The sequence below is a fragment of the Xenopus laevis genome, chromosome 3S, assembly GCF_017654675.1.
Source record: "Xenopus laevis strain J_2021 chromosome 3S, Xenopus_laevis_v10.1, whole genome shotgun sequence".
NCBI classification, from domain to species: Eukaryota; Metazoa; Chordata; class Amphibia; order Anura; family Pipidae; genus Xenopus; species Xenopus laevis.
This window is the reverse complement of record NC_054376.1, coordinates 82,571,804-82,583,851: the sequence shown is the minus strand read 5'-3', so window position 1 is coordinate 82,583,851 and position 12,048 is coordinate 82,571,804.

Genomic DNA, 12,048 nt, shown 5'->3' with positions numbered 1-12,048 from the left:
CAGTGACACTCCCCCCCCCCAAAAAAAATTTTAAAAATCAAAAAAGTTGGCTACAACTTTATGATGAGTAATTGGAAAATCATAATATACTTACCGTGATTTTATTTTCCTGGACTGTAACATGGCAGTGGGCATGGATTAACCCCCTTGTCACGTGAAGGACAGGAAATGATGGAAAAAATGTTAGCATCACTTCTGATATCCTTGACCCTGTCCAGGTACAGTTTCAAACACCTCACCAGGTCAAGATTAAGCCAGATTCTTTTTTGTTTCATTACAGGTTGTGGAGAAAATGCCAGCAACACAATGGTTTTTTTTTCTTAAAACCACTTTGACTAAACGCCCATACACATTTTTACTGTATTTATCAATATATTTACTGGAAAAATCTGATGTGGGAAAGACTCAATAAAATTATGAAAAAGTCCAAATGATGGAAAAAATGTTAGCATCACTTTTGATATCATTGACCCTGTCCAGGTACAATTGCAACAATTGTTTTTCTCCTTTTAAAATTCTGACCAGAGAAAATCAGAGTTTAGTAAATAACTCTCAATGTCTAGTACACAATTAAATTCTTTAGTCATTTTTGGAACAAACTTTCAGTTCGTTTGAAAATCACAGAGTCCTCTTTGAAGATTAGGGTGTTATTTATCAAAAATCTGAAATGTTTCTTTCTGAAAACATAGTAACATAATAAGTGGAGTAAAGAGTGACTGAAGTTCAAACCACATGATTGGGGGCACCTGGGAAAATAACATTATGTCTAGTCCCATGTCAGATTTAAAAAATTGAATATAAAAAAATCAGTTTGCTCTTTTGAAAAATGAATTTCAGCGCCAAAGTCTTCTTGAGTAACATTATTAACTGATTTTGAAAAAAAAAACACTTTCCTATGACCATCACTTTAATCCTTTTTCTAGCCCTTTCTGCAGGAATTCCACAATGTCCTCAGTGACAGCTTGATCAATCGATCTATCAGTCAACACACTGGTTTTCCAGATCTTATAATATTTACAGTATTTGAAGTCGATGGCTTACTAGCAGCAAGCAATAGTTTCAATAGTTTTTTTCAGAAAGACCTATATTCCTCATATTTAGCCTCTCAGTAGCCATGCCATTAATTTCCAGTATTCTTGTTTGGAATGAACTACTAGCCTCTAACAAAGCAGGTCAGGTAAAACTGGAATTCTGACTTGAGGTAACCCCACCAGCTTGAATTTTTACGGAAACTAGAATCTTCTGGGCCACCACGGTGCAATCAAAATTACCCTCGCCTTGTCTTCCCTCATCTTCTTCGGGCATCTGGGGGTAGCTATATTGGTGGGAACAGATACACCAGATGAAAATTCCAGGGAATTCCAAAACAGTCCTATCAGAGCACCCTTACTTCATTGAACTGGGAAGAGAACATCTGACACTTGCAGTTAAAAGAAGTCACATTAGGTCAGTCGAGGAGTGATCTAATTCTTTCACCGCTAAATTGAAAGCATGACCGTTCAGTTCCCATTCCCCCCGGATGAGGTTTCTTGCTCAGCCAATTTGCCTATACTGTATGTTGCTCTCTCCCGGAAGGTGAACTGTTATATTTAAAAGATCACATTCTGCCCATCAAAATATTGATTGTGCAATATGGTACCACCCTGTTTTACCAGGTATCTGACAGTGGTCATATTGTCTGAATAGATCAAAACTGCTTTTCCTCTAAATCTGTTCTGAAACTCAGCAGGGCTAGTTTCACCACCATGAGTTCCTTCTAATTGGATAAGTATTTCCTCTGATATGGCCTCCATTTGCCCCAGGTCCATTGCCCATTCCCAGATGGGCACCCAACTGGTCTTGCTTGCATCTGTGGTCAAATGAATCCAATCCTGCTGTTTTATGGACTTTCCCACTTCAAGTTGTTCCTTCCTTTCTGGCTGATGAATATGATCTGATGTTGATCTGTAATTCATTTGTCCCACTGACACAAGAATTCCAACTGCAGTAGTCTGATGTGATGCATGGCCCAGTTTACTGCTTCCAATATTGCCACCAGCTTACCTATCAACTGTTGCCCAAGCAGGGCTGATGAAGCTGACCAAGAGCTGAATTCCTGCAGCTTTCTCCTCTAGCAACCTTGGTGTCTAAAATCAACCCCAGGAACTTCAACCACTGAGACAAGATCAGCACAGACTTCTCAAGATTTATAATCCATCTGTGCTTTTGTAAGACATTCAGTACTTTCTTGGTGTGAGACTTCAGAATTTGTGGATTTGACACTTTTGTCAAAATGTTGTCTAGATACAGGTATATTTCTATGCCTTGGAGCCTTAAGTGTCCTGGCATGGGTGCTTAAAGTTTTGTAAAAGTCCTGGGACTGCGAGAAATCGAACGGCGTGTGCAGCAGCCACTGGTATATGGAGATAACATACCCATCCATCAAGTCTAATTTGACCAACCAATTTGACCACTTGCATTACTGACTGAACAAACTCCCTTTGAAAAATCTTACATGAAGGAATTTATTGAGATCCTTTAAGTTCAAAATAGCTCTGAACTCCCCTGATGGTTTCTTTCTCAGAAAAATGGGAGAGTATATCCCCTGTCCCTGTTGATCAGGAGGAACCCCAACAATGACTTTTTCTTTAACAACTCCCAGAGTATGGGCTCATCACTGTCCTCTCACCACCTTGAACTTGAATGGAAACGCCTCAGAGAGCTCATAGCTACAGCAGAAAAATGAGAGGCCCACTTGTGTGCTCCTAACATCAAAAGAAAGTACAGCAGAGAGAGCCGAATGCCGCTGTGATTTGTGAAGTTACCTACGGAAATTACGTCATACACAAGTCACATGCGCCCACCAGCAGTTGGCATGGAGACCAACATCTTACTGCATGTGTGTCTCAAACTGGACCTGAAGCATTGCAACTTAGAGAATTTGTAATAATTGCAAGGCCATAGCCCAGGAGCAGGCTTCTGCAAGGACACACACAGCTTATGCACCGGTCCTGTAGCTTTAGCGTGGAACCTAGTCCACCCGTCACGGGGGTGGGCCTTTCTGACGAGGACAGGAAACAAAAAGGAACGTGGTATGGGGGCAGGGCAGCTAATTTATTAGCCTGTCCTTCATGTGACGATGGGGTTAACCCGTTAGTGCCCACTGCCATGTAAAGGACCAGGAAAACACTACCAGCAGCATAAAAATAATTCATAGATGTAAAATGAGTTTATTGTGCAAGACATAATTCTTCACGACTGAACATCTTAACCTTTGGAAAATCTCTCTGTAAGAGTTACTTCTCGTGCAACATAAAGGATTTTTAACACAGAAACCTATATGTGATAAAGAAAACGTGAAGCTGCACATATCTTTAACTTGGCACTATTTCTTCAAGCAAAATAGAAATGCAACAGGAATCCAACAAGGTAACAGAAAAAAGTATATCTTTTTAGTAACTGTATTTTACTGTAAGTTTTGCTCAAGAAAGATTACATGAATAATACAATTAATTAGCTATATCTACAGCATGTATTAGCAAGCCACTAGACATTTGATACATAGAGAAGGTCAAGATTTCATTCCTGACTTGATTGGCAGAGCAAATTTTATTCTCCGATATTGTTTCAGGTAAAATATTTGTACATAACAGCATGTGTAAAACAGTTACTGTATGTACCATGTAAAGCTAAATAACATTCAGATGCAATCTTGCACTTTTTTATGAGATGTTAAAATGCTTTAAGATACCATAAAACAGTCCTTTCTTTAAAATAATGAGCCAAGCTGGTAATAGTTAAAGTTAAAAAGCTGGCATAAAGTAGGTCATGTACAGTTATATTCACTTTTAGCTGGATTCAATTGACTATGCTATTCACATTTTGTCTGTGTGTATAAACTTTTAAGCTATTATGCCTAGAACAAATGTGTGGCCAATCAGTTCAAAAATGACAATAGGTGAAATTCCATTACAGAAAAATAGGGCATTGCACCTTTGAAGCACTTTTTGAAGAAGCATATTGAGCAGGGGTTCCCATCCTTTTTTTACCTGTGAGTAGGGATGTAGCGAACGTCGGAAAAAAAGTTCGCGAACGTATTCGCGAACTTGCGTCAAAAATGCGAACGGTTCGCGAACGTCGCGAACCCCATAGACTTCAATGGGAAGGCGAATTTTAAAAGCTAGAAAAGACATTTCTGGCCAGAAAAATGATTTTAAAGTTGTTTAAAGGGTGCAACGACCTGGACAGTGGCATGCCAGAGGGGGATCAAGGGCAAAAATGTATCTGAAAAATCCATTGTTGACACAGCGCTGCGTTTTGTGCTGTAAAGGGCAGAAATCACACTACATTTCTAAACCTGTGTAATAAAATGCTTTAAAACGTCCGGCGTCTACATGCCAATCAAGTCGTGTAAAAGTTACAGCCTGTTCACACGCAAAGACGAAACGCGGTGCTTACTGCAACGCTAAAAGACGCAAAGAGCTTTAATGAATGATACCGTCAAGTGAGCAAATAATAGTTTTTAATTACTAGTTGCTTGTCACCTCCAGGATGTTCGTCCTGTTGGTGGCAATATTTCTGTAGTGGTGTGTTTAGCAGTCACCGTGCTTGTGCGCACGTGCACGGTCAGGCAGAGGTAATTCAATGTACAGTGAAGTGAACCAAAAAACACTGATTCTGCAGTGTGGGCCCAGTTTTGGTCTACTTTATTGATCACCTGCGGTGACCATAAAAGATGCGATTTTGCCACTGTTGCAGAACCCTGAAAAATTAGGCATGTGTACTTTCCTGAAAAATTATGTTTTTTTTGTCGCAGCCACTGAACCAGAAGTCCAGAAACAATATGCCATATAAATGCTGAAAATATTAATTTTTTTTTGTGGCAGCCACTGCAGCACAGAGGCCAGAAAAAATATGCCATATAAATGCAAACAATATTAATTTTTTTTTGTCGCAGCCACTGCAGCACAGAGGCCAGAAAAAATATGCCATATAAATGCAAACAATATAATTTTTTTTTTTGTCGCAGCCACTGCAGCACAGAGGCCAGGAAAAATATGCCATATAAATGCTAACAATATAAATTTTTTTTGTCGCAGACACTGAAGCACAGAGGCCAGAAAAAATATGCCATATAAATGCTGAAAATATTCAATTTTTTTGGTCGCAGCCACTGAAGCACAGAGGCCGAAACAATATGCCATATAAATGCTGAAAATATTCATTTTTTTGTCACAGCCACTGAAGCACAGAGGCCAGAAAAAATATGCCATATAAATGCTGAAAATATTCATTTTTTTGTCACAGCCACTGAAGCACAGAGGCCAGAAAAAATATGCCATATAAATGCTGAAAATATTCTGTTTTTTTTGGTCGCAGCCACTGAAGCACAGAGGCCAGAAAAAATATGCCATATAAATGCTGAAAATATTAAATTTTTTTGGTCGCAGCCACTGAAGCACAGAGGCCAGGAAAAATATGCCATATAAATGCTGAAAATATTCTGTTTTTTTTGGTCGCAGCCACTGAAGCACAGAGGCCAGAAAAAATATGCCATATAAATGCTGAAAATATTCATTTATTTTTGTCGCAGCCACTGAAGCACAGAGGCCGAAACAATATGCCATATAAATGCTGAAAATATTCATTTTTTTTGTCACAGCCACTGAAGCACAGAGGCCAGAAAAAATATGCCATATAAATGCTGAAAATATTCTGTTTTTTTTGGTCGCAGCCACTGAAGCACAGAGGCCAGAAAAACTCAGGATTTACCTGGATTCAAATTAAACCAGTAGGGTTTGCACCCTAGTTTGTAACGGTGGTGGAGGGAGGAGGACGCTAAAGGACAGCTGTATGTGGAGTCATGAGGCGTGCAGAGAAGGACAGCTGCATGGGGAGTCAGAATCAGAAACTCAGAACAAGTCTTCCGGCGTGCAGTAACCCTCCGAGATCCACCCCTCGTTCATTTTAATAAAGGTCAGGTAATCCACACTTTTGTGACCTAGGCGAGTTCTCTTCTCAGTTACAATCCCTCCTGCTGCACTGAAGGTCCTTTCTGAGAGGACACTTGAGGCGGGGCAAGACAAGAGGTTCATGGCAAATTGTGACAGCTCTGGCCACAGATCAAGCCTGCGCACCCAGTAGTCCAGGGGTTCATCGCTCCTCAGAGTGTCGATATCTGCAGTTAATGCCAGGTAGTCCGCTACCTGCCGGTCGAGGCGTTCTTTGAGGGTGGATCCCGAAGGGTTCTGCCGCTGCCTTGGACTGAAAAACATTTGCATGTCTGACGTTACAGAGTGGCCAAAGTGCTTTGTCCTTGCAGATGCGCTCGTGGCAGGATTACTGGCACCTCTGCCCCTGGAATGTTGATGAGTTCCTGAAGTGACATCACCCTTAAAAGCATTGTACAACATGTTTTGCAGGCTGGTTTGTAAATGCAGCATCCTTTCAGACTTGTGGTATGTTGGTAACATTTCTGCCACTTTATGCTTGTACGAGGGTCTAGTAGAGTCGCGACCCAGTACAGGTCCTTCTCCTTAAGCCTCTTGATACGGGGGTCCTTCAACAGGCATGACAGCATGAAAGACCCCATTCTCACAAGGTTGGATGCAGAGGTATCCATCTCCGCTTCCTCGTTATCAAGGACTGCATCATCCACGGTCTCCTCCCCCCAGCCACGTACAAGACCAGGGGTCCCCAAAAGGTCACCACTAGCCCCCTGGGAAGCCTGCTCCTGTTGGTCCTCCTCCTCCACAAAGCCACCTTCCTCCTCTGACTCCACTTCTGACACCTCTCCCTGCGTTGCAGCAGGTGCCTGGGTTCGTTCTGGTGATTCCGACCAGAAATCGTGCGCTTCCTGCTCCTCGTCACGCTGGTCTACAGCCTCATCTGTCACTCGTCGCACGGCACGCTCCAGGAAGAAAGCAAAGGGTATTAGGTCGCTGATGGTGCCTTCGGTGCGACTGACCATATTTGTAACCTCTTCAAAAGGGCGCATGAGCCTGCAGGCATCGCGCATAAGCACCCAGTAACGGGGGAAAAAAATCCCCAGCTCTGCAGATCCAGTCCTACCACCCAGTTCAAACAGGTATTCGTTGACGGCTCTTTGTTGTTGCAGCAGACGTTCCAACATGAGGAGCGTTGAATTCCAGCGAGTCTGGCTGTCGCAAATCAAACGCCTGACTGGCATGTTGTACCGCTGCTGAATGTCAGCAAGGCGTGCCATGGCTGTATAGGAACGTCTGAAATGGGCCGACACCTTCCTGGACTGCCTGAGAACGTCCTGGAATCCTGGGTACTTTGAGACAAAACGTTGTACTATTAAATTCAGAACATGTGCCATGCAGGGCACATGTGTTAAATTGCCCAGTCTCAGTGCTGCCAACAGATTGCTTCCATTGTCACACACCACTTTTCCGATCTTCAGTTGGTGTGGGGTCAGCCACCGATCGGCCTGTGACTGCAGAGATGACAGGAGTACAGATCCGGTATGGTTTTTGCTTTCCAGGCACGTCATCCCCAAGACAGCATGACAACGGCGTACCTGGCACGTCGAATAGCCTAGGGGGAGCTGGGGGTGCACAGGTGTGGAGGAGGAGGACCCAGCAGCAGAGGACGAAGAAGAGGAAGAAGACGAGGTAGAGAGCGAAGGAGGAGTAGAGGTGGTGGCAGAACCGCGTGCAATCCGTGGCGGTGACACCAACTCCACTGTCGTTGTTGAGCCACACATTTCCTGCTTCCCAGCCATGACCAAGTTCACCCAGTGGGCAGATGGTGGTACAGGTGTGGTATTCCCTTTTTTGAAAAAAAATTGCGGCTGGGTACCTTCCACTGCGGTGTCCCAATTGCTACAAATTTGCGGAAGGCCTCAGAGTCCACCAGCTGGTATGGTAAAAGCTGGCGGGCTAAGAGTGCGGACAAGCCAGCTGTCAGACGCCGGGCAAGGGGGTGACTCGCAGACATTGGCTTCTTACGCTCAAACATGGCCCTCACAGAAACTTGGCTGGGGGCAGATGACTGGGAATGGGAACTGGTGGTCAAGGTGGAAGGCGGAGTGGAGGGTGGTTCAGACGGGTCAAGGACAGCAGAGGTAGAGCAGTAAGATGCTGGACCAGAAGGAGGGTGGCTTTTAGTTTGCCTGTTGCCTTTGAGGTGTTGCTCCCAAAGTGCTTTGTGCTTGCCGTTCATGTGCCTTCGCATAGAAGTTGTACCTATGTGGCTGTTGGGCTTCCCAAGACTCAGTTTCTGACTGCACTCATTGCAAATTACAACGCTTTTGTCAGAGGCACACACATTAAAAAAATCCCACACTGCTGACCTTTTTGAGGCTGGCAATCTGGCGGTAAAAGTAGAAGTCGGCGGCATTGGCGGCAATGGCGGGTGCGTTGGCCGGCTGACCACAGGTGCCGATACATGTTGTTGCCCTACTGTTCCCTGCGAGCTGTCCTCCCTGCTTCTTCTAAGTCTTATTCTCCTCCTGCCTCTCTGACTCTCCGTCTCTCCATCTGAACTATCCTCCTCTTGCTCTCTTCTACTGGGCACCCACAAAACATCAATCTCCTCATCATCATTCTCCTCAGATGCATCAATTTCTTCTAACAGCTCACAGAAGGAAGCAGCAGCGGGGACCTCCTCGTCATCACTCATTATGTCCATCTCTGTTGTGCTCTCTGCCAGAATTAAATCTGGTGTAACGTCCTCATCTCCTTCATCTTCTTCTGCCAATAATGGTTGCGCATCACTCAGTTCAAGAAACTCATGTGAAAATAACTCCTCTGACTCCAGTGAAGAAGTGGCGCCGGTGGTGGAGGAAGTGATACGTGGGGTGCCCATAGCAGTGGAGGATGAGGATGTTGTGGTAAAGTTAGAAACGGTAGAGGATGGGGTGTGCTGTGTAAGCCAGTCAACTACCTCTTCAGCATTTTGGGAGTTCAGGGTCATTGCCTTTTTAAAACTGGGCAATTTCCTAGGGCCACAGGATAGCATAGCAGCACGGCCCCTAGTGCCTCTGTGTGGCGGCCTGCCTTTGCCTGGCATTATTTTTAAAACAAAAACAACAACAACTCAGGTGGTGTTTCTGGAGACGGTATTATTATTGATATTTAGACAGAATGTGAACAAGCTCACACAGCTAGATGGCAGTGGTTTGAAAATGAAGAACACACTGGGCAAATAATGCCTACAAGGTCAACGTATACACTACAGCAGTGGTGGATACGGAATATATTATTGCTGCTTGAAAAACGTCACTCAGGTGGTGTTTCTGGAGACGGTATTATTATTGATATTTAGACAGAATGTGAACAAGCTCACACAGCTAAGTGGCAGTGGTTTGAAAAAGAAGAACACACTGGGCAAATAATGCCTACAAGGTCAACGTATACACTACAGCAGTGGTGGATACGGAATATATTATTGCTGCTTGAAAAACGTCACTCAGGTGGTGTTTCTGGAGACGGTATTATTATTGATATTTAGACAGAATGTGAACAAGCTCACACAGCTAAGTGGCAGTGGTTTGAAAAAGAAGAACACACTGGGCAAATAATGCCTACAAGGTCAACGTATACACTACAGCAGTGGTGGATACGGAATATATTATTGCTGCTTGAAAAACGCCACTCAGGTGGTGTTTCTGGAGACGGTATTATTATTGATATTTAGACAGAATGTGAACAAGCTCACACAGCTAAGTGGCAGTGGTTTGAAAAAGAAGAACACACTGGGCATATAATGCCTACAAGGTCAACGTATACACTACAGCAGTGGTGGATACGGAATATATTATTGCTGCTTGAAAAACGTCACTCAGGTGGTGTTTCTGGAGACGGTATTATTATTGATATTTAGACAGAATGTGAACAAGCTCACACAGCTAAGTGGCAGTGGTTTGAAAAAGAAGAACACACTGGGCAAATAATGCCTACAAGGTCAACGTATACACTACAGCAGTGGTGGATACGGAATATATTATTGCTGCTTGAAAAACGTCACTCAGGTGGTGTTTCTGGAGACGGTATTATTATTGATATTTAGACAGAATGTGAACAAGCTCACACAGCTAAGTGGCAGTGGTTTGAAAAAGAAGAACACACTGGGCAAATAATGCCTACAAGGTCAACGTATACACTACAGCAGTGGTGGATACGGAATATATTATTGCTGCTTGAAAAACGTCACTCAGGTGGTGTTTCTGGAGACGGTATTATTATTGATATTTAGACAGAATGTGAACAAGCTCACACAGCTAAGTGGCAGTGGTTTGAAAAAGAAGAACACACTGGGCAAATAATGCCTACAAGGTCAACGCATACACTACAGCAGTGGTGGATACGGAATATATTATTGCTGCTTGAAAAACGTCACTCAGGTGGTGTTTCTGGAGACGGTATTATTATTGATATTTAGACAGAATGTGAACAAGTTCACACAGCTAAGTGGCAGTGGTTTGAAAAAGAAGAACACACTGGGCAAATAATGCCTACAAGGTCAACGTATACACTACAGCAGTGGTGGATACGGAATATGTTATTGCTGCTTGAAAAAACGTCACTCAGGTGGTGTTTCTGGAGACGGTATTATTATTGATATTTAGACAGAATGTGAACAAGCTCACACAGCTAAGTGGCAGTGGTTTGAAAAAGAAGAACACACTGGGCAAATAATGCCTACAAGGTCAACGTATACACTACAGCAGTGGTGGATACGGAATATATTATTGCTGCTTGAAAAACGTCACTCAGGTGGTGTTTCTGGAGACGGTATTATTATTGATATTTAGACAGAATGTGAACAAGCTCACACAGCTAAGTGGCAGTGGTTTGAAAAAGAAGAACACACTGGGCAAATAATGCCTACAAGGTCAACGTATACACTACAGCAGTGGTGGATACGGAATATATTATTGCTGCTTGAAAAACGTCACTCAGGTGGTGTTTCTGGAGACGGTATTATTATTGATATTTAGACAGAATGTGAACAAGCTCACACAGCTAAGTGGCAGTGGTTTGAAAAAGAAGAACACACTGGGCAAATAATGCCTACAAGGTCAACGTATACACTACAGCAGTGGTGGATACGGAATATATTATTGCTGCTTGAAAAACGTCACTCAGGTGGTGTTTCTGGAGACGGTATTATTATTGATATTTAGACAGAATGTGAACAAGCTCACACAGCTAGATGGCCACTGGGCAAATAATGCCTGCAAGTGCACTACTATTGGTGCACTACTATGAAGAACAGCAAACAGCACTGGACACCTTAAAGAACAGTAAGATAAGTAAAATAAAAAAAAAATTATATGTATATTAAAAAAAAAAAATATTCTCGGGTTGGTGCTGCTGAACTACTAGGAGCAGCACAGTAGCACACCAGTCCCACTCCCCAACACAGCTAGACTAATAGCACTTGGCTGTTAAAGTAGCAAAGTAAAACAACAAAAAAGAAAATAAAAGCAGTCCTTACAAGGACTATTGGGTTATTACAGCAGTCAGCAGATGAGATCAGAAGAGATCAGTGCCCACAGCAGGCAGCTACATACAGAGCACTGCAGTAGAAGGTAGATTACTAGCCAGCAAAGCTACCCTAAAATGTCCCTCAAATCCCTGCAGACTTCTGTCCCTCCAATACAGAGCAGTATCAAGTAGATTACTAGCCAGCAAACTTACTATCAACTGTCCCTCAAATCAGTGAAATCACTAGCAGCTCTCTCCCTACACTAGCTCTTGCAAGCACACACAGGCAGAATGAAAAAACGCTGCAGGGCTTCAGTTTATATATGGAAGGGGAGTGGTCCAGGGGGTGTGGGGGTGGTCCAGGAGGGAGAGCTTCCTGATTGGCTGCCATGTATCTGCTGGTCTGGGGTGAGAGGTCAAAAAAAAGCGCCAGGTAAGGCGAACCCAAAATGGCTAACGTCGCGCGACGTTCGCGAACATTCGGCGAGCGCGAACAGCCGATGTTCGCGCGAACAAGTTCGCCGGCGAACAGTCCGCGACATCCCTACCTGTGAGCGACACGTAAAAATGTAAAAGCCACACAAGCATGAAAAACTTTCTGGGTGATGCCACA